The sequence below is a fragment of the Mauremys reevesii genome, linkage group 22 (assembly GCF_016161935.1).
Source record: "Mauremys reevesii isolate NIE-2019 linkage group 22, ASM1616193v1, whole genome shotgun sequence".
Classification (NCBI taxonomy): domain Eukaryota; kingdom Metazoa; phylum Chordata; order Testudines; family Geoemydidae; genus Mauremys; species Mauremys reevesii.
Genome location: NC_052644.1, coordinates 226,258 through 249,721, shown reverse-complemented (window position 1 = coordinate 249,721; position 23,464 = coordinate 226,258). Strand labels below are relative to the sequence as shown.

Below are 23,464 nucleotides of genomic sequence, written 5' to 3'. Positions count from 1 at the left end.
TCTTGCGACTGAGTTATAAACACCTAATTTATGGTGGAAACACTGTCAGACCCAGCATGAAAACTATCGGCTATAACAACACATCCAAAGCAAACCCCTCCAAGGAGCCAAGGTCACTGCATTTCCAAGAAACCTCCACGGGGATAGTCTTCCCATTCATTGGGACATCCTTGTTCAGCAGGTGAAATAGTATGTTACAGCACACTAACACTAATTCACACTTTTTTCCCAGATAGTTGGAGTTAAAAGACCCATCTTTTTGCTTACTTTAGAGTAACAATAAAATAAGGATGAAGGTCAATTACATCAAGAAAATGCAGTCAGAAGCAAATACCCATGTCAGTGGCAGAAGTGTCTTAATAATCCTGTCCCCTAAAGAGCATGTATCCCTTTCTTTACCTGTTTTCATTTGATACATACTTCGCAGAGGCAGGTCCTTCTAGATGAGCTGTAGCAAAAGTATAATTTCTGACATTTCCCAAAGGGCAAGTCTGTGCTCAGGTTATTACAGGGATATCTTTTAACTATATTTTATTTTGATTGCTCTTCTTCTTGCCTCTTAGCCTACAGGGAAAAAAAGGGGCATGCATGCTTCCAGCTGTGGTTTATGTAAAATTATATGATGTGCATGTGTCAAGCAGGACAGGGATTCTGATGCATTAATACTGTGCTGGCTGAAACGCCATCCTGCACATTGACTACTGCTTATCTGTGATGGCCAGATTGCAGTGGTATAGCATCTGATTGTGAAACAGACACTGATCTCTCTCTCTCTCTCTGTGAAGATATCAATCAGCTACGGGACTCTTGTCTCACATAGCCTGCAAGTTCAGTCCTATAGTTCTGAGGCCAAGCAGCTTACTCCCACAGAAACAGGGAGGGAATGTATTCTTAGCCCTGACTTGGCTGATCCTTGTAATTTATTTATTTATTTTGCTTGAATGTACAGACAGGTTAGTATCAGAAGAGAAATGTCTCCCATATTGACAGTGTTGTAAAGGGTGTGGAGTCGACACTTTGGCACAAAAAGTGGGAATGTGCTAATAAAGTTTGCGGATGACACAAAGCTGGGAGGTATTGCTAACACAGAGAAGGACCGGGATATCATACAGGAAAATCTGGATGACCTTGTAAATTGGAGTAATAGTAATAGGATGAAATTTAATAGTGAAAAGTGCAAGGTCATACATTTAGGGAGTAATAACAAGAATTTTAGTTATAAATTGGGGACACATCAGTTGCAAGTAACAGAGGAGGAGAAGGACCTTGGAGTATTGGTTGATCACAGGATGACTATGGCCGTTAAAAAAGCTAATGCGGTTTTAGGCTGCATCAGGCGAGGTATTTCCAGCAAAGATAAAGAGGTGTTAGTAACGTTATACAAGGCACTGGTGAGACCTCATCTGGAATACTGTGTGCAGTTCTGGTCTCCCATGTTTAAGAAGGATGATTTCAAACTGGAACAGGTACAGAGAAGGGCTACTAGGATGATCCAAGGAATGGAAAACCTATCTTATGAAAGGAGACTTAAAGAGCTTGGCTTGTTTAGCCTAACCAAAAGAAGGTTGAGGGGGGGATATGATTGCTCTTTATAAATATATCAGAGGGATAAATATTAGGGAGGGAGAGGAATTATTGAAGCTTAGTACCAATGTGGACACAAGAACAAATGGATATAAACTGGACACTAGGAAGTTTAGACTTGAAATTAGACGAAGGTTTCTAACCATTAGAGGAGTGAAATTCTGGAACAGCCTTCCAAGGAGAGTAGTGGGGGCAAAAGACATATCTGGCTTTAAGACTAAGCTTGATAAGTTCATGGAGGGGATGGTATGATGGGATAGCCTAATTTTGGCAATTAATTTGGCAACTGATCTTTGATTATCAGCAGGTAAGTATGCCCAGTGGTCTGTGATGGGATGTTGGATGGGGTGGGATCTGAGTTACTACAGAGAATTCTTTCCTGGGTGCTTGCCCACATGCTCAGGGTTTAACTGATTGCCATATTTGGGGTCGAGAAGGAATTTTCCTCCAGGGCAGATTGGCAAAGGCCCTGGAGGTTTTTCGCCTTCCTCTGCAGCATGGGGCACGGGTTACTTGCTGGAGGATTCTCTGCAGCTTGAGGTCTTCAAGCCACAATTTGAGGACTTCAATAACTCAGACATAGGTTAGGGGTTTGTTACAGGAGTGGGTGGGTGAGATTCTGTGGCCTGCATTGTGCAGGAGGTCAGACTAGATGATCATAATGGTCCCTTCTGACCTTAAAGTCTATGAGTCTGTGGGTGTGGAGTCGATGAAGGAAAGTAGACAGATGAGTGCATTTCCTCACTGATGCATGAAATAGTCCACAAGCCCTGTGTTTCAGAGCTTGTCATCATTCCTTGGTAGCCCTTTCTGCCTGGTCTGTACAGCATACACACAGGTTAAGGAAAAACTATGGTGGTAGCATCTTGTTAGCAGCGTTGAGAGAAAGGAGCACGTGATTGGTCATATGTTCAAACAGATTGAATGCATGGCTTGTTTTTGAGTGGTCAACCTTGGAGGTTGCATCTGCAACCCACCAAGACAATTGCACTCATCGAGAACAATTTTTGGAACCAGCCCCAGCGTGTTCTCAGTGCTGAGTGCTAGGTTGTGGGAACACTACCATAAAGATGACAATGCATCCTTGTCTGAATGCTCACAAAGCCAAGAACAAAACCCAGCTTTGTAGGTGCACTCCCACTATAACAGTATCCAGAGAATGAAACTGAGGGAGATATAAAGAGAAGAAAAGGAAATCCCAAGTTAGTGATCAGTAAAACATTAAGATGTCAGAAGTGGAGTCCATGTGAAATAATCTTTTGTGTTTGGTGCCTGGAATGTATGGTGACTGGTTCCCCGGTTGTCGCTCACTTATACTGAAACTTGACAAGTGCAATGCTATGTAGCATAGTTCTTCATTATGCTGTATGCTTTATTTTGTTGTTGTTCATGTTACTGTTGTAGGGGAAAGTTTAAATTTATTAGCCAAGAACCATCACTTTGAACTGTGTTTAATGCAAAATAAATCCCTACCACTAGCAAAAACGAATCTTTTGGAATGATGGAATTTTTTTTGCAAACATTTCTTCCACAGCAGAAAAGTCTGGGAGCCATGGCCACTGATATTTGGAGTAAAAAAGGAATAGTTCTGTCTCATTTGTAGCTTTTCTGAGAGACACACCTGAATATGGCTGCTGTCTTGTGCTAAAAATGGGAATTTCAGAACAGAAACTTCTGTTAGGTTGTAGATTCTTCCTCCAGTTGCAGGAAATGTTGGTTAGTGTATGTGGAGGACACTTACAATGCAATGTGAGGAATTTAGCGTTTAAAGGAAGCTGTCAGGTTAAAAATAATTTAAGCCCTGGATTGCTTTCTCTGTGTTTCTAATAGCACTTTGGATATTAAAAATGGAAGTAGTTTTAAAAAGCCATTTACCTTTCACTATTCGGGTGTAACCTTTCAGCCAGTCAGAGTTGGCAGCAACAAGGGCTGGGTTTAGTATCTAGGGGGTCCTTTTCAACAATACAACACAAAACTGGATCGAGCCCCCACCCAGTGACCTGGAACAATTACACACCATCCCCTGGGCTCCTCTAAGAGGCAGTACTTCCCCTCTTGCAAGCACAGAGTCTGAATGTAGCAAAACATTTTAATAAAAGGAGGGAAGTAACTCTGCATTAATTTGGAAAACACCACAACTAGGGTTCATAAACACAAACCATGAGCAAAAGACCCACCCACCAAGTAAGCTGAGCAGTGTCCTTTTCCCCTCAAGTTTTTAAGTCCAGAAACCCAAAAGTCCCTTTAATGTGCCCGTCCCTTCTCTGCACCCCACTCACAGTTGCTGTCCTTGGTCAGTGCAGACTCAGAGTTCAGAGGTGCATCTGCAGAGTTCACCTCCTGTGACGGGTTGGACTCCATGGGAAGTCACTTGATGTGCTGAGATACCACTGAGTCTACCTGTTCTGCCAGCATGGGCCCCCTTTTACCTGTCTTGCTGAGCCAGGCTCTTAAAACCTCCTCTAACACACACACAGGCAGGGCCACACCCAGCTGCAGATCAGCTCTGGGAAGACTCAGTTTAAGGGACCTACTCCAGCACTCAGATGTCTCCCTCCCTTGAAGTGCAGACCCAAAGATATATTATATTCGCCTCTTCCCTCAATGTAGAAACGGGTATGCACAATTTCTTGCCCCCTCGTTAGAAATCACATAAACTGGATTGTATTATAAACCAGAAATTTATTAAGTATAACAGGTGTGTTTTAAGTAGTTAAGGAGGTAGCAGACAGAACAAGGCAGATTACTAAGAAAATAAAACAGCACGCAGACTAAGCTTAATACACTAAAGAAACTGGTTACATGTGAGTTCTCACGCTAAATGTGGCTCTAACAATCTTCTTCGCAGGCCAGATGCCATTCCAGCCTGGGCCCAGTTCTTTCCCCCACTTCAGTCTTAGTTGTTTCTAGCAGTCATCTTGGGTAGGGTAGCAGGGAAGAACTGCGGAACAGTACTCGCACCCTTAAATACATAAGATAAGAATGGCCCTAATAGGTCATACCAAAGGTCCACCTAGCCAATGATATCTCACATGAGCCATCTTGCATAAAGTATATCTCAGCTATATCATATTCATATCATAAGCGTATTTTCATAAAGAATATGGAATGACATGTCACACCTCCCACCCTGGGCAGGGTGGTGGGGTAAAGAGGCACCTTACTCGCCCCGCTGCTCAGGCACTCACTCACCACCACTCTCTACCAGCTGCCATGCTAGCTGATCACCATGCCTCTTTGCAGGGCTCTGCTCTGGCCCTCTCCACCAGCCACCCTGCTGGCCAATTGCCACGACTCTCCACCAGCCACCCTGCTGGCCGCTGGCTGAGATGTCTTCAAGGCCCATCACTTAACACAGCTATCAGTGATTTCAGCTGTTAGTGGGGGAGCCTCCCTGCTGGTGTACACTGCGCAGTCTCATGCATTCAAGACACTGTCCCAGGGCAAATCTAATAATTAGACATAGGTATCAGTGATTTCAGCTCTGCAGCATGTAACAATTGACTCTCAATTGAGTCTAAATTAGCTCTTTTATTACACAGTGCAGAGAGAGAGAGAGAAAGAAAAGGGGTCAAATAGTGTCTAAGGCCCTTAAGCAGGGCCCACACATACAATTACCTGTCCCCACTCACTCTCCACTCACTGGCCTTTGGAACCCATGTCCTCTGCCTAGTGAGTGCCGTTCATTTGAGGGTGAGTCCTTCCATCGGGGCATGCCAGGTACAGTTCTGCTGCCCTCAATTCACAAGAAGAATAACAGTACTTTATTACTCCTGCCCCAATAACAAGGAGACGGGATCCAACACCAGCCACCAGGGATCATTTGAGCAAGCAATCCCATCATGCTGAGCACCTAGGCAGGGTAGGTGTGCCTATGCAAACAAGATCAGCTCCTGATGTCCTCTTCCACAACTCATCTCTAGATGTTAGGGAAGAACTCATTCAGACTCTGCTTACCCATGCTTTTTATTTACTTTTTGAACTTTATTTAGATTGAATAATGAAAATAGCCTGTTTGAGTTCTCTTATGTATATAGGCATGTTCCCTTTCTGGTTCCTCTGCACCAGGACAAATGCTGACATGTTTGCTTTGCAAACATTGTGCAGTGAAATGTTTAAATACAAACACAAAACTGTTGCTATTGGAAAAAAAAAGCTCTATGAAACATTTCAGCTAATGAACCTAAGTGTGAGGGATAAATCAAAAGTTCATGGGAGTTGCAACACAATATCTGGGAACCATACTGAAAGACCACAAACAAAAGAAGCAGTTTTAATTTGTTTCTGTAATTTGGCTACTCACAGAAAAATGAGTTTTTCTGTTTCATTCCCACTGGCTCCAGTGGGATATTGCTGAATTCCCCGCTCCAGCCTCCCAGGAGCAGGTTAATACAAAATGGTCACTGTAAAATTATATGTAATAAAGTACCATGAGGCTTATTTTCTTGTGTTCCCAGAGCAATAGAAGCACAGGGGAGATCAGAAGACAACTGCTAATGACATCTGTTTAAACAGTCTACTTATTTTTTGTTTGCAGTGTTGTTATAGCCGTGTTGGTCCCAGGATATTAGAGAGACACGGTGGGTGAGACAATATCCTGTATTGGGCCGACTTCTGTTGGTGAGAGAGACAAGCGTTTTAGCTACACGGGGCTCTTCTGGTCTGAAGAAGAGCTCCAAAGCTTGTCTCTTTCACGACAGAAGTTGGTCCAGTAAAAGCCATTACCTCACTTTGTTTTCATTAAGAAAGAAAGAAAAATTATGTTGGTTATAACCACTTGGGGGACCCCAGGGTTCAAGAGTGACATAGAAATTACTCCTCTTTCCTTTCAATAAAGATTTAGAAAGACAAGGTACCTGTGATAATATCTTTTATTGGACGAACTTCGGTTAGGGGAAGGTACATGCTTTCAAGCTACACAGAGCTCTTCTTCAGGAAGCTTGTACCTGCCCCCAACAGAAGTTGTCCCGTAAAAAATATTACCTCACCTACTTGGTTTCTCTCATGTCCTACGACCAACATGGCTTCATCAACACTGCAAAGAAAGACTTAGGCTGTTGCAGAGTTGCCATCTGGACAGTCACTATGTTGCTGTTCAGGAATCTCCCTGCTGGGCAGTTCTAGAGGGACTTTGCTTCTTGCTAAGCAGCCATCCAAATGCCATGGTACTGTGGGGAATGTGAAATTATGTTGTTAAAATGCTCAGACGATAAATGGCTTCTTTGGACAGAAACATCTTTTTAAAAAATCTGAAAATCTACAGTGTACAATCTACAGGGAAAGTTTTCAGGATGTGCTGTATTGGTCTCTGTGGGCATGTCTGCTGCAGTTAAAAGCCTGCAGCTGGCCCATGCCAGCTGACTTTGGCTCGGACTAAAGGGCTGTTTAATGTAGTATAGACATTTGGACTTGGGCTGGAGCCCAGGTGGGTCCCAGAGCTCAGACTGCAGCCCAAGCCCAAATGTCTGCACCACAATTAAACAGCCCCATAGCTCAAGCCTTGCAAGCCCAAATCAGTTGGCATTGGCCAGCTGTGGGTGTCTAATTGAAGCAAATTCTCCAAAGCAATATATACAGGGGCGGCTCTAGCCTTTTTGCAGCCCCAAGCACGGCAGGCAGGCTGAATCCGATGGCTTGCCTGTGGGAGGTCCCCGGTCTGGCAGATTCGGCGGCTTGCCTGTGGGAGGTCCGCCGGTCCCGTGGCTTTGGCGTACCCGCTGCCGAATCCACGGGACTGGCGGACCTCCCGCAGGCAAGCCGCCGAAGGCTGCCTGACTGCCACCCTCGCAGGGACCGGCCGGGCGCCCCCCATGGCTTGCTGCCCCAGGCACACGCTTGGAGTGCTGGTACCTGGAGCCGCTGCTGAATATACACCTCTACCCCAATATAACGCTGTCCTCGGGAGCCAAAAAATCTTACTGCCTTATAGGTGAAACTGCGTTATATCGAACTTGCTCTGATCCACTGGAGTGCGCAGCCCCGCCCCCACGGAGCACTGCTTTACCGCATTATATGCAAATTCATGTTATATCGGGCCGCGTTATATCAGGGTAGAGGTGTATATGCATGATGTTTACATCGTATAAACTAATACTTTGCCATATGGTGAGAGTGTCCCATGAATCACCAAAACAGAGGTCAAATAAATGACATTAATGGAAGTGTGTGTGTGTGTATAAAATGAAATAAGGGACTCTCCAATTTTCTGCAAGCAACCTTTACAAAAACTTTTGTTCAATTGTGAAGCATAAAAAAAGACCATAAGAAAACAGATCTCAAGAGAGAATGTCTGTTACCTTAGTTATCTTCTATTCTACATGTGTGAGAGAACTGTGCTATCTGAGAAACTACTGCGTAGTAACTATGGGCAAATGTTGACTTTTTCATGGCAACCTTTGTAGATGTTAATGGGTGATATTAATATATATATATATTATGAAATAAGGAACTCTACAATTTTCTGCATGCAACCTTTGTGTTTTATTGACTACAGAGTGCACAGAATGACTTGGTACGACATAAATATAATGGAGGAAAAATGCAGAAAATCCGCAGATCTAGGCTTAATGTGCTTTTGCTACATTGCAGTTCACACAGAACCATCATTGTGGGATCCTTTAGATAATGTTTGTTGGCATGGTTAATGCTTTGGAATAAGAGTTCTTATTACCCTAGAATTTCTAAGCAGAAATATTCAGCTGATACCTAATGTATTTGTGTGGTCTAGGATGGTCTGTGCCTCACCATTTGCAACATTTTTTTCTAGGTGTTACTATTTTAGAAATGCCAAGATTCTAGCAGAGCCGGTAAAATTAAAGAAATAGGGGCATTTCCAAGACAGGACATAGTGATTGTTGAGAAGGAAAATAAAAAAAAATACCATTGCCAATGTGCAGCAACAGTGACTTGCTAGGGTGGAGAGGATTGTTCCATAGTTGGTTGGTTTTTTTGGATATCCAAATGGGCTGCTGTGACTACAGAGGTCAGATTGAAGAATCAGAAGATAATGAATGCTTTATCCAGATTACAGAATAATCTCTGAATCTCCCCTTCTCTGATGCAACTCAGTACAATGCTAGCAATGACTAAAACTTTAACAATCACTCCTGAAATGCTCTAAAAGTGAATGTGGCATGACCATTCCAAGCAAGTAGTCTCCAAAATGCAAATGAAGAGAACCCCAAATCCTGAAGATTCAGGCCTTTGTTATATGTAAAGATCAAAAGGCACTGTCAGCCATTTTGGTTTTTAACAGCCTCTTTTGACTTCTGAACTAAATTCTGAGCATCATCGTGTTTCAAAGGATTGAAACCTTGTTTCATTTTATATCACATAAAGCCGAAATGTAGGGCCTAAAGGAAAAGAAGTTCTTGATTTTGCTTTGCCTTTAGCACACAGTGTAAAGTCAGAAAGGAGCAGTAGCAATTAGCTCCAGAGCTGCTGCCCTGAAATCCTTGGTTCAGAAACCACTCATCACAGGCCTGACCTAGGATCTTAGAAAATATTAGGAAGAGAAGAAAGAATCTTTGTAAAGAAGAAAATGTTTCTATGGAAAAAGAAATCTATTTCCCCTTGTAATCCCCCCCCTTTTTCATTCTGAACCAAAGTTACTCTCCATTTGAATATTGTTCTTTTGTTAATGTTCTGTCTACAAATACTATCATTTCTTTGTCAGTGTAATGGCATACCTGCCTGCATACGTAGTGAGCATGCAATTTTATGCTTGTTAGACTTTGAATAGTAGGAGCTATGATGGCACAGGATTTGTAATTAAATTATTGTCTGCCAGTCTCATTGTAACTGTCATTAACTGTAAAACATTTTGGGGTGGTTAAAAAACTGGAACAAAACGCTAACTAACATTAGAGTTGGTAATAAGCTTCACAGAAAATACTTAAAGTAGTAGGTGGACACTTCATTATTTTGCATGTAATTTTATACAAATCCCACATTTCACTGCAACAGAAATGTTAGGGGGGGAGAGCCTGGAAATAATAATGATCTCTTCTAAAAAGATGACACCTTCAGCAGCACGATGACCCCTAGCACCACGCTGAGACATTGGTGCAGCACTGACTCAAAGTACCCCGTACTGAGTCACGCACATTTCCTACAGAGTTTTCTTTGGAGAGCTGCCATTCAGATTTTGATCAGGCCCATCCCTGTTTAGCTTATGAGATAGTGAGCTCATAACTCAATGATGGTGTGTTAAATTGGTGTTTGCTGATATTTTAAGAAGACACTAGAAACCAGTGATGCATGTTCCTTTCAGCAGAAGGTACAACATATAGCCAAAAGAATTAGACGCTTCACTCTTTATACCAGTAATGGCAGCTAATTGTCTGTACAGTGGAAAACCTAGCTCTTGAGCTTTTAAGACCAGTGCCCTGACTTATAACAGATAAGGCTAGATTTGTGTCCTATCCTTTTTTCAAACTGAGGGGATGTGGGGGAATGTCTCATTCAGTGTCAGACTTTCTGGATTTTCCCTGAAGTTACACAATATGAAATAATACCATAAGTAGAATCAAAATTTTAATGCCTGTTGGCGTCTCTGAGTTCTGCACCCTCCATGCAGAAGTTCACTACAAACTGTCCTGTTGATATTCCTGCCTTTTGCTTGCCCACGTTTCTCAAACACGATTAACTGGCTATCTACATTTATACCTAGCTGTTAGCATTGTACAATGCCTGCCCCTCCCCAGGTATTAAGTACTGGTGCCACCCAAATATGGATAGCCCATATAATGCTGTAGTTGAATATGCTTTTCCTAATAGCTACATAGCATCACTGAGTCACATGACCCCATGCTATGGTTACTGGATTTTTATATTTCATATGAGTTCAAGAATGAGAAAATCTGTAGAGGTAATTTAAGAAAGGAAAACCATATGGGAAAATTGCTACAGTGCAGTCTTTTAGGCCTAATTATCGCATTGTGCTCTGGCAACTAATATGTTTGTTTGAGAAGAAAACAAATGTGCATCATGTTGCAGTAAAGCCAGTTGCTGGTACCTAATACATTTTGACCTGGAGCTATTTCCCCAGAGGGTCCCCCAAATAAATGTCTTCGAACAAGCATGACAGTACAAAAGGTTTTGTGGTTTCTCTTTATGGTTTTGCAGCGTAAATCCCAAGGAATGTTGGTAGGTGTGACATATGAGGGTACAGTGTAGACTAATGAGCAGCTGTACCACACTTGCCCTGCAATACTGGGTGCCTTACAATGCCTTGCTGAAGGATTTTCCACCTCGGCTGCTCACAAACAGCCTTCCAGTATGCAAGCTATACCCTGAATGTCTGTGTGCTACAAAAGGATCACACAAAACTGGGTGACTGGTCAACAAAATGGCAGATGAAATTTAATGTTGATAAATGCAAAGTAATGCACATTGGAAAACATAATCCCAACTATACATATACAATGATGGAGTCTAAATTAGCTGTTACCACTCAAGAAAGAGATCTTGGAGTCATTGTGGATAGTTCTCTGAAATCATCCAGCGGCAGTCAAAAAAGCGAACAGAATGTTGGGAATCATCAAGAAAGGGATAGATAAGACAGAAAATAATATATTGCTTCTATATAAATCCATGGTATGCCGACATCATGCGTGCAGATGTGGTCGCCTCATCTCAAAAAAGAAATATTGGAATTGGAAAAGGTTCAGAAAGGAGCAACAAAAATTATTAGGGGTATAGAACGGCTTCTGTATGAGGAGAGATTAATAAGACTGGGACTTTTCAGCTTGGAAAAGAGGCAACTAAGGGGGATATGATTATAGAATCAAAGGGTTGGAAGGGACCTCAGGAAGTCATCTAGTCCAACCCCCTGCTCAAAGCAAGACCTAATCCCCAACTAAATCATCCCACCCAGGGCTTTGTCAAGCCTGACCTTAAAAACCTCTAAGGAAGGAGATACCACCACCTCCCTAGGTAACCCATTCCAGTGCTTCACCACCCTCTGGTGAAAAAGTTTTTCCTAATAGCCAACCTAAACCTCTCCCACTGCAACTTGAGACCATTATTCCTTGGTCTGACATCTGGTACCACTGAGAATAGTCTGTAGCAATGCATGGGATTCTTCCATCCTAAGTGCAGGACTCTGCACTTGTCCTTGTTGAACCTCATCAGATTTCTTTTGGTCCAATCCTCTAATTTGTCTAGGTCCCTCTGTATCCTATCCCTGCCTTCAAGCTTATCTGCCACTCCTCCAAGTTTAGTGTCATCTCTAAACTTGCTGAGGGTCCAATCCATACCATCCTCCAGATCATTAACAAAGATATTGAACAAAACCGGCCCCAGGACCGACCCTTGGGGCACTCCGCTTGAAACCGGCTGCCAACTAGGCATGGAGCCATTGATCACTACCCGTTGAGCCCGACGATCTAGCCAGCTTTCTATCCACCTGATAGTCCATTCATCCAGCTCGCACCTCTTTAATTTGCTGGCAAGAATACTGTGGGAGACCTATCAAAAGCTTTGATAAAGTCGAGGAATAACACGTCCAGTGCTTTCCCCTCATCCACAGATCCAGTTATCTCATCATAAGAAGGCAGTTAGGTTAGTCAGGCATGACTTGCCCTTGGTGAATCCATGCTGACTGTTCCTGATCACTTTCCTCTCCTCGAAGTGCTTCAAAATTGATTCCTTGAGGACCTGCTCCAAGATTTTTCCAGGGACTGAGGTGAGGCTGACTGGCCTGTAGTTCCCCAGATGCTCCTTCTTCCCTTTTTAAAAAATGGGCACTACATTAGCCTTTTTCCAATCATCCAGGATCTCGCCCAATCGCTATGAGTTTTCAAAGATAATGGCCAATGGCTCTGCAATCACATCCGCCAACTCCTTTAGCACCCTCGGATGCAGTGCATCCGGCCCCATGGACTTGTGCTCGTCCCGCTTTTCTAAATAATGAATAGAGGTCTATAAAATCATGAGTGGTATAGAGGGAAGTATTATTTACTCCTTCTCATAATACAAGAACAAGGGGCCACCAAATGAAATTAATAGGTAGCAGGTTTAAAACAAACACAAAAAAAGTATTTTTTCATGCAAAGCACTATCAACCTCTGGAACTCCTTGCCAGAGGGTGTTGTGAAAGCCAATACCATAACAGGGTTCAAAAGGGAGCTAGATAGATACATGGAAGATAGGTTGATCAATGGCTATTAGCCAGGATGGGGAGAAATGGTGTCCCTAGCCTCTGTTTGCCAGAAGCTGAGATTGGGTGACAGGGCATGGATCACTTGATGATAACCTGTCTGTTCATTCCCTTTGGGGCACCTGCCATTGGCCACTGTCAGAAATATATTTACTCTATGGACAAAAAATACTGTAGGATATGGCTAGTAATTCCCAAAAGGGATTCTCCCAGTAAGGCTTCTCAGCCTCTTCACTCTCTTGCCAAATTGCCAGTGTTCCCAAAGCAAGAATGCTAATATGTGATAGGTAGAGATAGCACTGACTTTCATTCCTGTGATTCATGTGACCGTTTGGCATTAGTATTTACTCAAGTATTGAATAAAAAGAGAGTAATTACTTCAGCAACACTATCTTCTCATGACACTCATAGGATTCGTGCAAAGCCTAAATGGTTACTGCTCAGCCCTAATTAATGTCTGGGTGAGATTCAAAAATTTTTTCATGAGATTAGACAGAGAAAATGCAGTGGTGGAGTGTGTCGTTGCAGTTTGTTTTGAGGAGTTAAGATACAGCAACATCAGTCAAAAATGATGGTGTAATGCAAAGCTGTGAATGTGCTGTGTGCATGATGCACTCCAATAAATGACATTTAAAAGTATCCATGAGAAAAAACCTACCTCCTGATAGAGTCAAATGTTCAGGTAAAATTACCAAATTTTCCTTTTATTAATCCAGTTCCTCCAATCCCCCCCCCAATAAATTTTGAGTCCAGTTTCCACTAGTGGTGCAAATGTTTTAATGTTACTTTGCATCACTGATGAAATGAAGCTAGGTGGGAAAGAGAAAATTAGCCTGAGTGTCAGCAATCCTTCCCTAAAACTTGATTCTGTTAACTTGTGAAATAGGCTTGCAAGGGCAATAGCAGAAGCCCTCATTGACTGGAATATTAAATACCAGACCTGGTAAAGGTGGGGTGGACAAATAATACAAAAGGTAGTTCATGAATAAAAGGCATGAGTTCAGTCCACTGTTATGTGAGGTTGTTGTTCATTTTTTAACAACACCCAGTAGTAATTTGAATACTCTTGAACATATTAGCTAATCATCATTTTTGCATGCATGCATATTCATTCGAATATCTACAATGGAAATGTTATTTATAATTCATAATTTATTATCCTCCCATTTAAAGCTTCTGTTCTCAAATCAGACAGCAGAAGCACTTTTTTATTATTATTATTATTTATTACTTAGGGAACCAGTTACACACCACAAAACAAACAAACAAAAAGCAAATAGGTGAAATTACTTTGGTGAACTATTCAGTGAATTCTAGATAGCATGAAAAGGGTGAAATTCATTCTGCAGACAGGGCTGGACTTCCAGTCAGGCACAGTAGGCACATTTCTTGGGGGGTGCCTAAAAGTTAAAAGTGGCTTAAAAGATTAATTTTTGATGGAAAACACAAAGGTCAGCTGTAGGCGTAGGGTGGCTGGGAGGGGCACATAAGGTGTAAATCTGGTCCTGCTGGCCAGCACAAAGTCTAGTCGTCACTTCAGTTCCAACTCTGTCCTCAAAACAGGCCTTTTGCAGAGGGTGAATTACCCCCAAACAGAAGAAAGAGCAAATTTCACTACATCTGTTGTTCAAATGAATAATTTGACCAGCTCTGAATGAAATACAATGAACAATCCCATACTGTCAGAGTAAATGATTTCTAGTACTTTTTTTCCTTCTACATTTCTGTGATTCTGAAGAAGATTTTGTTGCTGATGCTGTTTCTCCTTATTTCTCCTCCTACTTGTCTAAGTGGCTCTTGGCAGAATGCATCTGCATCTTGATGTCCCTTATAGTCATTGTTATTCATATTTGGTTTGTACTGACTAAAGAAAAATCCCATTTTACAGTAGTCCTACAGGATACATTATTTTCTGGCTCTAATTTTCAAGCTATTGTATTATGTTTTAGACTTGATGTAGTGCTCTCTTATCCAGGAGCATATAGAGGTGTGTTTGAACTGCTAGCACGTGAATGGCTAGACTTTGACTTTCATCCTTATGTCTAGGATTTTGTATTATGGAATTTTAGGGGAAAAGCACCTCTTGATTAGTTTGCTTGAGATGGAAGATCGTAGAGCAACTTGGGGCTTTACCAGCAAGATAAAAATTTCCCCCAAAATGTTTATGTCACAAAATATTTTAGAAACACTTAAAATTATTTCCTATTGAAAATCATGAATATCCAATACAGCTGCTCTTGAAAAATCTAATCATCACTGTTGGGCAATGAAAAAAGAAAATGTCAGGTAAGCCTTCTTGAGTGGTAAAGGAAGAATAGTGCAATAGATGCTATAGAAATTAGAACTGGAAAAGACATAGGAGAGTTTGTCCTTCCATCACATCCAGTTTTACTTCCCGCAGTCCACAGCAAGAGCTTTTCCTAGTCCAGTTTTAAACCACTCAAACAAGCAATTCCATTGAGATACTCTTTCCAGACTTGATCTTGCTAGTGGAACATTTTCCTTAATGTTCAGTCTAAATGTTATTTTCTTAACTTTATCCCATTGTTCACATTTAGACTCCTTTTACCCTCCAGACAATTAATCTCCTTCATTGAGATAGGCTTATTCTTGTAGGTGGCTTTATATCTTACTGCTCCCCCATTAATTCCATCATAACAGTGGTTGTGTTTAGAAATATTAGAACCAGGATCCTGTTCCTTCTCTCCCATAGTATTTCTGTCATTGTATTGGATGATCAGAAGGGAGAAGATTTATCCTATGACTTATCAGCCTTCACTGCTAGAGTTTGACGTTTATAAATAACTCGTTTTACCCCACTCCCCATACAAATTAAAAACATGCAATTGCTTTAAGAACAGGTAAGTCAAAAAAGATTACAACATTAGACCTTGTTGATTCTAATGAGGATTGTTGATTGAAGGTGCTTATTGTACTTTTATCTTCAAGGACTTGGAGACAGTAGTGTCTTGTAATTTTACATATTCTGACCATTGGATGTGGAAGTGAATTTACAAGTTACAGCACAGAGTGCTAAGAACCAAATCCTAAATATTTAATTCTTTGTTAACTATAGCAGAAAAATAAAGGAGAAAGAAAACAGAAACTGGGGAAGATGATCCATTAGTGAATCTCCTTCTCAGCGCTTCCTTTATAGCTTTGTGCCAACCACATGACATGCAGCTCTCTTCCATAGTGCAGACTGTTGCTGCCCATCAATCTTCACTTTTTGAGTGGACTCAAGATGGACTCTCAAATAGAGCACATTGCTGCAGTCTAATCTTGAGGTTACAAGGGTGCAGATAACTGTAGCAAGGGCCTTGCCCAGAAGGAATGGTCACAGTTGTATCACCACATAGAGATGGAAAGAGAGCTCTTGGCAATGGCTGATACCTGAGTATCCAAGAGTACTAAGTACTGATGTACTAAGACTCCTAAACTCTGAACCTGTTTAGTGATGCCACACTCTTGCAATCAGAGTTGCTGATGTAAGGCCTGATCCAAAGTCCATTGAAATCAGTGGAAGTCTTTCCATTGACTGCCATAGGCTTTGGTTCAAGCCTGTAATCCTTTACAAGTTTTTCTGGTTGTTTCCCACAGCTAACCAGCATTTGCTCAGTCTTCTCTGGATTTTGCACCAGCAAGATAGCCCTTATCCAATCAAGGCAAAGGCACTGGTGAAACCGAAAGTTACATTTGGCTCATTAAGTGCATGTTTTCTGTCCTTTTCAGCAGGCAAAGCACAACACACTACTGCCTGCAAGTGCTACAGCCCTATATGTTTAAAAGATACCCAGGATTCTCCTCTTTATCCTGAAGGATCTTGAATGGGGGCCATACACGATGATCTAGCAGCAGTAGTAGTTACAGTACTTTGGAGTTTAGGTGGTGTTAGAAGCCAATGTCACAAAACCCTTTTTAAAGTTAACTTGCTATTACTGAATCTGTACTTCCGCAGAGATTAGCAGCAATGAATTCAGCTGGAGAAGTATTGCCTGCAGGTCATTATTAATTTCAGGAAACTGAATTACATTTGTTATTGAAAAATAATAATCAGGAATTTATAAAGGTGTGACTATGGCAGAAAGTCCAATTCCTATTTTTATCTGGTGGTAGTGAGCAGAGATGATGCTGCCATTATGGAGTTAATAGGCATTTATCTGCATACTACACAAAATGGCACCAAATTCTAAGGTGGGTGAAACGTGCTACTTATTGCTTGGAGGATGCTTTTTGGTTATGATCCTTAGAGGTGCAGAGTAGAGCTGGTCAAAAATATTTTATTTAAGCAGTTTTCCATTGGAAAAATGCCATTTGGGACAACTGAACAGTTTTGTAAACTCATATCAATTTTGGCAGAATTTTGTTTAGGGAAGAAAATAAAAATCATTTTGGAAATGACAAAACGTTCCATTTCAACATTTTTTAAACAGAAGCTTTTGATTTTTAATTTCAAAACTACTTTTAGAAATGTATTTTATGTAAACAAAATTTTCAGAAATAAAAAATAGTCAAAATCAAAAGGAAACAGTTTGAATTTATCAAAACAAAATGTTTGATTGACCTGAAATGAATTTTGTGTTCTAAATTTTGTTTCACAAAACATTTGAAATTTGGGCTTTTGTCCTGAGTTAGGATGAACATTTTTTCAGAATCTCAAAAATATTTTGCTGGATGGAGAATGTGTTTTCTGGCCACTTGTCGTGCTGAACACCCTTACTTCTATTCCCTTTAGTGACCTGAGATTGCTCATCACTATGCAGGATCAGGCCCTTCATTAGGAATGAATGACTTGCAGAGCTGATTCCTCCAGACATATCAGGTCCTCAGATGGTGGTGTGCATTTTACTTTAGATGATGCTGTGCATTTTGACAAATTTCTGTTAAGCTTGCATAGCATTATACAAAGTCGTTGCCATCTGTATGTTATTCTATATGCTACGACGTGATGTGCGCATTGACCACAATCGCAGTTTTGCTTTTGCTCTTATTACAGTGGATTGTTGGCTCATTTGCGTAATTTGTGGAATTGCTCTGCCTCAAAAACAGGCGCTCCCATCACACTAGTAACTACAGTGTGATGCCAGTAAGCATAGCTCAATACAAATTTACATTACTCTATACTTCAATGACTCTGTTTGAATCAATGCCTCACTGTTTTTAATATTTAGTGAGAGTTGCGTGTTGATTTTTTTACCTGTGTATATGTATCTGTGTGGCAGGGTGGCGTACGCAAACTACCACAAAGTTTACTATAAAGAAGGGGAGTGCGATCAAATAAGTTTGTGAACCACTGCTCTAGATAACTGCATATTGACAATTACTGCCCAACAATATGGAATAAAGAGGTTGTAATTGCTGGCTTAACCACCCAGCTGAGAAGTCTCCTGGTATCGGGGAGTCCTCACGTGGCACAAGACTGGTGCATGCCATTTCTCTCACAGCATCCTGGGTAGGAAGTGTAGGGAGAACTGTGTTCCAGGGAGCCTTAGCTGGTGCAAAGTCCATTCAGGCACTGTTATAAACTGCTGCAAATTATAGCAGTGTCAAGTCACTCTAACTTGGTTGAGGGCTGAGCCAGCCTGATGACTGGTGGGGGATAAGGGTGGCCTTTATTAGCTTAGCCAGTCCCTTGGATCAAACGTATTGTGTCTTACCATGGAAACAATCTCAAGTTCAGATATATAGCTGGTTCCATTGAATTCATTAATGGAGGTTACAGCTGGAAATTAGGGACATTTTGTTTTATTCTGTTTCCCTTAATTTGATCGGATTGGATAATGTGTCCAAGGAAAAATTATGATTATTAGAAGATAACAGCAGTTTGTCTGCTGTGCATTTTGGACCAGAGTACAATAAATGTTATATATATATATATGTACAGAGTCAATAATCCTTGATGATACCTGGCAGTGAAAGGAGTACCAGACTCCAAAGAGGATAGTAAACATTACTGTCAAGCAAGGTCACAAAACAGAAGAATTTGTGCCATCCATGCAGTTCTTTTGAGAGCTCCAGTGGCAGGGCCGCACTAACATACTCCAGGATTTCATTTGTTTTTGCAAAACTGTCTTGGCCAAAGGCTCTCCATGGTCAGGAGCTGGGTAGCACACTGCAATCATTTGTGACTGTGGTCAACCTTGGTGAAAGCTGCCAGGCCTTATCCAAACAGGAGAAACTGGATATTGTCCATGTGATACTGAAGTATATGTGTACAAACTCCAAAACTGGGCAGAAATCAAATAACCCCAACCTGCCATTATCCAAGGGCACCAAATATACTGGCATATTCCATAATAAGCCACACCGTTATGTCATACCTTCCCCAAGATTCATCCATATTCTACATACAGGAAGCTGCAGCTGAAAAACAGTGTCATTTTATCTCTAGCCTCCAGGGGAATCTGGTATCAGGAGTTAGGCTTTGTGATTATGAAATGTGCCTAATAGTTAATTTGTAGCTTTTGAGTCAGCTGTGGCAATTTTCCTTATTTTATATGCTCATTAATTAGTGGCATCTGTAAATAAGATAGAATATAGTTTTAGTTTGGACACTATCACTATATGTAACCATCTGTCTGTCTGAAGACATTTCTAAGGAGCCTGTCATTAAGATATGAAACTAACCACTGCTTAAATAATTGTGTTAGTAATGAAAGTGCATATAGAATCATAGATTATCAGGAGGTATCTAGTCTAACTCCCTGCTCAAAGCAGGACCAATCCCCAGTTCCCCAAATGGCCCCCTCAAGGATTGAACTCACATCCCTGGGTTTAGCAGGCCAATGCTCAAACCACTGAGCTACCCTCCTTCATATAGATGAATGTAGCAGCTATTGTGTACTTAGCACTAATTAATGCAGCGCTTCAGTCATTAGAAAGGGCAGTGTTGGCTAGGACACCTGTTTGTTACTACTTCTCTTCCAAAAGTACCCTGGGATCTATAACCTGGACAGCACCTGCTAGGGACAAGCCAGAAGCATTTGGATTGAACAACTCATCTAAAGAACAGATAAGGGCTTTGTGGGGCTGAGCTGGAGATATTAAGGAGATGAGTGACAGGCCACACACCAAACTGAGCCCAGGCATTTTGAAGGATCTCTTCTGATACATAGACTTCTACCAAGTCCAAAGCTTGTTCTGGTCCGATGTGCCCCATATCCCACCATGTCTTTTGTGGGGATCTCAGTAGGACTGGAAGCTTTGATTTGCCTCCAGCTGTCTGCAGATATCTTGATTTTGAGTGATCACGTGGTAAATGCATTCTGTTCTGACACGTGGAAGCCCCTACGCGATTTCAAAACAGCAGCTGGCCCAGCAGATGTAGTCAGATCCCACTGTACATTCAAGAGGTTATTGGCCTAGGTACAGATCAGGGTAGAATGGACCTTGGGTTGTGTCGCAGGCAAAGAGGTGAAAGGAGGAGAGGACTCAGCCAGTTGTGCTGAGCAGGAGGAGAAGGGTCTGATGTGGGTAGAAGGAATCAGGTGGTGAAATGGATTTGTATAAGACTGAAATCTGAGACACTAAGACCAAAGTTTGCGTTAGGAGGGATGATGCAGGAAAAGAAGTATATTAGCATTCCTACATTTTGAGGTTTGCTCCATGCAGATTTTACCCCTCATTGTTTGGTGGATAATATTCTGAAGGCTTCAGATGAGTTGTTAAAAGGGCTTCCCCTCTATTTGGGTTGTCAGCATGGTTTGAATACAGGTCCGTCAGCACAGACTCTAGCACTTTTAGTAAAAGAGGAACTCTTATTTGGTAGCAGTAGAAGGCTGCTTCCTCTAGTGGACCAGACAACAGAGGGGAATGTGGCATCTATGCTGCTAGTGTGTTACATTTACTGTAACCTTGCTTGCATTCCCTTCAATAGTACAAAGTGTGTCACTCTGCATGTACCTTCTTTGAAACGAATACTGCATTAAATCCACACCCACCGGGTAGGCACAGAGTTAGACAGCATTGCCAATCCCAGGGTTTTTCCTGCTTTAATTAACTATTTAAATTGTTTCGGAAGTGGGGGCAGACTGTCTTATAGGAAGAAATTTGGTGTTGGAAGGCTGAGATATCTCCTGGCATTGTGGATCCAGGAGTTTTTCATAGTGTGTGCAACACTGAAACTGATTTTTATTTGTTCAGGCTTTTTCTTCTAGTAAACTGAGATGCAGTGAAGCATCAAACAGTGGAATTTGAGAGCTGACAGCAGGCCTGAGCCAAGGTGAGGTAAGGAGATGACAGAGGTAGATCAAACCTACAACTAAAAACTAGCTGTATTTCAATGGAGCCTGTCAAGGTCTGTGCCACCATCTCTGTTGTGTATCCTCTACAGAGTGGAATTCTGAATTCGATTAACAATGGCTCAATATCCCACTGTACATCTTGCTATTAGATATTGCTCTGCCTGTTATATTAATCTTTTTCTAGTGATGCCAATAGAAATAGAAGGTGATTTAAACAAATAGTCTCAATTTAATTCTCAATATTCAAGGATTGCTTTAAAAAATGGCACCTGTAAGAATTGTTAGAATATGCCGGGGAATAGCCTCCATATTCTAAACATCTAGGCTTATTTTTTTAAATTTAATCCACAATAATGTTTACATTTCTTGATGGCCACACATGTTCATGCAGGACCTTCTGTGCTGCTGTGAAGGGTACACAAGATAGGTGAGACCTTATTCTCTGAGTGTTGTGTATTTCACTGGTGAAACAGAGCCATATTGACATGCAATCCATGATTCTAATTGTGGTGTTGCCATACTAAGACGACTTCATAACTGGTAAATAGTCTCCTGAGCCCTCTTAATTCTACAAAACAGCAGAAAGCACAACTTTCAGTTCATCAAGGAAGTTGCCCCTTGATTCAGGAAAATAGGTTGTGGGGAAGGGCAGCAAAGCTGATCTACATCATCAACTTTCATCCAATAAGGCATTTTCCTTTGTGTTTTATTCAAGAGAGTGAAGGAAGCATTTTAAAGATATGTTCTTGCATCAGGTTTGATGTGATAAGACTATTATGTCTGGCAGTTTTTCCATATTGTGATCATTTATAAAGAAACATAAAATGTAGGTTCGTACAGGTTTATTTGGAAGCATGCTAGACAGGTAACACTTCATCTAATTTCCCCCATACCCCTACCCTATGACATAGTCAACTTTTCCCGTCTGTCAGAATCTGTCTGGGGCTACATGCACATTAGCAAGCTGCGCAGCGCGCCGCAGCGGCGCGCCGAGCGAGCGTAAGTCCAGTCAAAGCCCCAGGAAGAACCCTCTCCCCCCGCTGCTGTCTCTCCTCTCCCTGGGGTGGGGGGAGCGGGCTGGCAGCGGGCTGAGGCTGGGCGCTGGGACTGGACTGGCACTTGCTTTTATAGCGAGCAGCAGCAGCGCAGCAGGTGTTTTTTTCACACCCTGCTGCAGCGCTGCAAATTTGCAAGTGTAGCCATAGCCTGAATGTATCATCCTCTCACCATTCTCATTAATTTTCTCCTTGTAGAATTGTGACTTGGCTGCTAGCTGGAAAATTAACTTTCCTGGGTGTTGCTAACACACACTGTCTGGGTTTCCTAACTTGGTTTCTGACTGATCATTTAGATACTTGTATGCTTCCTAAACATTATCTCTCTCTTAATTTTCTGATATTTTTTTCTGGCTTTGCTAATTCCCCTTTTGTAATCACCAGCAATGCTGGAATTGAATGCTCTTATGACAGATCCTATCACTGTGGGAGCATGTCATATCAAATAAAAGTACATCTACAAGAACCAATTTAGGACTAGCAGCTTTAGAGAGTAAATCAATTTGTATCATTTCCTTATTTTGCACATATTACATGCAAATGTCTACATTACGGAAACAGCATGGTTGAGATTTTAAAAGCATGTAAGCGAGGCAATCCAGAGGTCTGGTTCCTGCAGCAACCATAATTCAGCCATTTTGTGCTTATGTAGTATTTTTCTCACTCCATATGGTATTAACTGTAATGCCCCCTCCCTCTCTGGCAGCATGAAATCCATAATTTCCTTGCTTTTGTATACAAAAAATTATATGTTGTTTTTTAAAAAGTGAGCTATAATGGTGAAAGATGCCATTGCGTATTATATGTCTGTATGTGCATAGTTAGAAACACTCAGTGTTGAATGAGACTTCTTATTATAAATGACATTTCTATTTCAAACGTTGCAGTATCTGGCATTGTATGCTCCAGAGGTCGCAGCATACTACAGAGTGCAAAAATTGGAAGTCAGAGGCACTAAGGCACTGCAGAAAGACTGCTAAGTCTGCGAGACTCTTTCTGTGCCATCTTAAAAATAGGACAGGTCTTCCACCCTCATGACAAGCCCACACATGGGAATATCACTGGTTAGATACTACTGTGGAAGGAGCGATAGAAAAAAATGAGAGAGAGAACATCAGGCCTAGAATTATGCTGTTTTAAAAATGGGTAATTAATATACATATACCTATGCGGCAATTTTTTCACTGATTGTTGGCACCTGAACCAAGCCCACTCACTTCCACAGTAATCAACAAAATACATGATTAGAGTAATTTTTAAAAAAATACAGCAGTTTATTCTTTTTTGCTTTCCTCTAATTAACTTACAATTTTTCAGGGGTGAATAACATATGTTCTTAGCATTTTGGGTACATTTAAATGTCAGATTTCAAGAGCACACTGAAGGAAATCCAGAGGGGAAAAATGCTATCTGAATAATTG

General features: G+C 41.4%; 1 protein-coding gene across 11 annotated transcripts in view; it reads left to right on the top strand.

Annotated features, from left to right (window-relative positions):
* LOC120388892 (leucine-rich repeat and fibronectin type III domain-containing protein 1-like protein) overlaps positions 1-23,464 on the top strand; it is a 218,216-nt gene that overhangs the window by 126,779 nt on the left and 67,973 nt on the right. Inside the window, exon 6 of one of the 11 annotated variants that reach the window (XM_039511009.1) lies at positions 20,888-20,966. The exons of 9 other annotated variants lie outside the window; for them this stretch is intronic. The gene's annotated coding sequence lies outside the window, so the exon portion shown is untranslated. Of the gene's footprint in view, positions 1-20,887; positions 20,972-23,464 lie in introns of all 11 variants that reach the window. One more of the 11 variants, XM_039511008.1, reaches the window with a different exon arrangement.